General features: G+C 32.6%; 1 non-coding gene across 1 annotated transcript; it reads right to left on the bottom strand.

Moving 5' to 3' along the window:
* Positions 1 to 2,144: 2,144 nt before the first annotated feature.
* Positions 2,145 to 2,252, bottom strand: LOC148577436 (small nucleolar RNA R71). Its single transcript, XR_015903273.1, has one exon. It is a non-coding gene; the product is annotated as a small nucleolar RNA R71 (small nucleolar RNA).
* Between the last annotated feature and the right edge of the window lie 501 nt (positions 2,253 to 2,753).

Raw genomic sequence — 2,753 nt, 5'->3', positions numbered from 1 at the left:
CCATGACTGAATTACATGCTGAAGCTTGGCTGGCCATTGGCCATGTCTAGTGTTTTGGACTGGAGCTTTCATTGAAAGCTTGGCTGGCTAGTGAGCCATGTCTAATTCCTAGACTGAAGCTTTAGACTAAGAATGCAAGATTCCTGGAATTCATGTTAAAAATTTTGGAATCCTTATTTTTGTTTTTCAATTAATTTTCGAAAAAAAAAACAAAAAAATTAGAAAAATCATAAAAATCAAAAACATTTTTTGTGTTTCTTGTTTGAGTCTTGAGTCATGTTATAAGTTTGGTGTCAATTGCACATGCATCTTGCATTTTTTCGAAAATATCCTGCATTCATAGTGTTCTTCATGATCTTCAAGTTGTTCTTGGTAAGTCTTCTTGTTTGATCTTGATGATTTTTTGTTTTGTGTCTTTCCATGTTTATCATATGCATTCTTGAATTCTTAGTGTCTAAGCATTAAAGAATTCTAAGTTTGGTGTCTTGCATGTTTTCTTTGCATTAAAAATTTTTCAAAATTGTGTCTTTGATGTTCATCTTGACATTCATAGCGTTCTTGGTGTTCATCTTGACATTCATAGCATTCTTGCATGCATTCATTGTTTTGATCTAAAAATTTCATGCATCGCATCTTTTTAGTGTTTTTCTCTTGCATAATAAAAATTCAAAAATAAAAAAAATATCTTTCCCTTTTTCTCTCATCAAATTCGAAAATTTGAGTTGACTTTTTCAAAAATTTTTAAAATCAAGTTGTTTCTTATGAGTCAAATCAAATTTTCAATTTGAAAATCTTATCTTTTTCAAAATCTTTTTCAAAAATCAAATCTTTTTCAAATTTCTTAGTTATTTTCGAAAATTCCAAAAATATTTTTCAAAAATCTTTTTCTTAATTTTACATCAAATTTTCGAAAATAACATCACCAATTAATGTTTTGATTCAAAAATTTCAAGTTTGTTACTTACTTGTTAAGAAAGATTCAAACTTTAAGTTCTAGAATCATATCTTATGATTTCTTGTGAATCAAGTCATTAATTGTGATTTTAAAAATCAAATCTTTTTCAAAACTAATTTCAATCATATCTTTTCAAAAATATCTTCCTATCTTATCTTTTTCAAAATATTTTTTCTAACTTCCTAACTTCTTATCTTTTCAAAATTGATTTTCAAATTTGTTTCAACTAACTAACTAACTCTTTGTTTGTTTCTTAACTTTTTCAAAACTACCTAACTAACTCTCTCTCTCTCATTTTCGAAAATATCTTCCCCCTTTTTCAAAATTTCTTTTTAATTTATTAATTATTTTAATTTTTAAATCTTAATTTTCGAAAATTACTAACATTTTTCAAAAACTATTTTCAAAAATCACTAACTCTTTTTCAAAAATTATTTTCGAAAATTCCTTCTCTCTCATCTTATTCTATTTATTTATTCATCTACTAACATCTCATCTCACATCTCAACCTTCCTCACAGTTGTGTTTCTTCCATTACATTACATTCTTTGTCTCCCCCTCTTTTCTTCCACTCACAAAGGGATCCCTATACTGTGGATAAAGGACCCATATTATTATTATTATTATTATTTTTGTGTGCCCTCTTCTTTGTCATATGAGCAGGAGCAAGGACAAGAACATTCTTGTTGAAGCAGATCCAGAACCTGAAAGGACCCTGAAGAGAAAATTAAGAGAAGCTAAATTACAACAATCCAGAGATAACCTTTCAGAAATTTTCGAACAGGAAAAGGATATGGCAGCCGAAAATAATAATAATGTAAGGAAGATGCTTGGTGACTTTACTGCACCTAATTCCAATTTACATGGAAGAAGAATCTCTATTCCTGCCATTGGAGCAAACAACTTTGAGCTGAAACCTCAATTAGTTTCTCTGATGCAGCAGAACTGCAAGTTTCATGGACTTCCATCTGAAGATCCTTTTCAGTTCTTAACTGAATTCTTGCAGATATGTGATACTGTTAAGACTAATGGAGTAGATCCTGAAGTCTACAGGCTCATGCTTTTCCCTTTTGCTGTAAGAGACAGAGCTAGATTATGGTTGGATTCTCAACCCAAAGACAGCCTGAACTCTTGGGATAAGCTGGTCACGGCTTTCTTAGCCAAGTACTTTCCTCCTCAAAAGCTGAGCAAGCTTAGAGCTGATGTTCAAACCTTCAGACAGAAAGAAGGTGAATCCCTCTATGAAGCTTGGGAAAGATACAAACAGTTGACCAAAAAGTGTCCTTCTGACATGCTTTCAGAATGGACCATCCTGGATATATTCTATGATGGTTTATCTGAGCTAGCAAAAATGTCACTGGACACTTCTGCAGGTGGATCCATTCACCTAAAGAAAACGCCTGCAGAAGCTCAAGAAATCATTGACATGGTTGCTAATAACCAGTTCATGTACACTTCTGAAAGGAATCCTGTGAGTAATGGGACGCCTATAAAGAAGGGAGTTCTTGAAGCTGATACTCTGAATGCCATATTGGCTCAGAATAAAATATTGACTCAGCAAGTCAATATGATCTCTCAGAGTCTGCATGGAATGCAAGCTGCATCCAGCAGTACGCAAGAGGCTTCTTATGAAGAAGAAGCTTATGATCCTGAGAACCCTGCAATAGCAGAGGTAAATTACTTAGGTGAACCTTATGGAAACACCTATAACTCATCATGGAGAAATCATCCAAATTTCTCATGGAAGGATCAAAAGCCTCAACAAGGCTTTAATAATGGTGGAAGAAACAGGTTTAGC

This window comes from Arachis ipaensis, chromosome B1 (genome assembly GCF_059453495.1).
Source record: "Arachis ipaensis isolate K30076 ecotype BB chromosome B1, ASM5945349v1, whole genome shotgun sequence".
NCBI lineage: Eukaryota > Viridiplantae > Streptophyta > Magnoliopsida > Fabales > Fabaceae > Arachis > Arachis ipaensis.
The sequence above is the reverse complement of the archived record's forward strand: the minus strand, read 5'-3'. Positions and strand labels throughout refer to the sequence as shown.